Raw genomic sequence first — 670 nt, forward strand, 5'->3', positions numbered from 1 at the left:
AGATTCCAGTGAACGTTATGACGTATCATGAAATAAGTAACAAAGGGGTGTCATATGAAGTTCAGAGAAATAAATAATGTTATAAATGCTATTATGCCAACACATGCGATATACTGTACAAACACACACGTCTAGTGACATGCAAAAGTATTCAGCAAGGGTTCGATGATTGTCTTAGTGTAAAATAAATTTTACTTGTTTGAAAAGGGGAGAATTCTTTTCCTTGGTTATGCACATTTGACACTTATGGTCAATTCTGTTAACCAAATATTTAGTTTTTGATAAAAAGTCTGATTTTCCGGGTCAGAAATATTCATGTTATGTTTCAATGCTTTATTGAACTTAAATATTTTCAGTCAAAAATAAAAACTTAACAATCTGAAGATTTAATAGTAGAGCCATTATATTTTGTATGTAATAAATTTTCAATACAGTACATATATTTTTGTTTCAATCATTTTGTTTGATTTCTTTTTTGTCAATGAAATTTCACTCCATTCAAGTAGTATGTGTGTACGAGAATGTAAACAAAAACTAACTTGCCACTTCTGCTGTCCAACGAAAACGAATGTACCAGGTATATATGTGTGCAGCAGTACATGGGCTGTCCACTGTGTGAATTTTTCTGCCCATAAATAACCCCATAAACGCCAATGACCTGTGCCCTTAG

This window comes from Penaeus monodon, chromosome 31, assembly GCF_015228065.2.
Source record: "Penaeus monodon isolate SGIC_2016 chromosome 31, NSTDA_Pmon_1, whole genome shotgun sequence".
Classification (NCBI taxonomy): Eukaryota; Metazoa; Arthropoda; class Malacostraca; order Decapoda; family Penaeidae; genus Penaeus; species Penaeus monodon.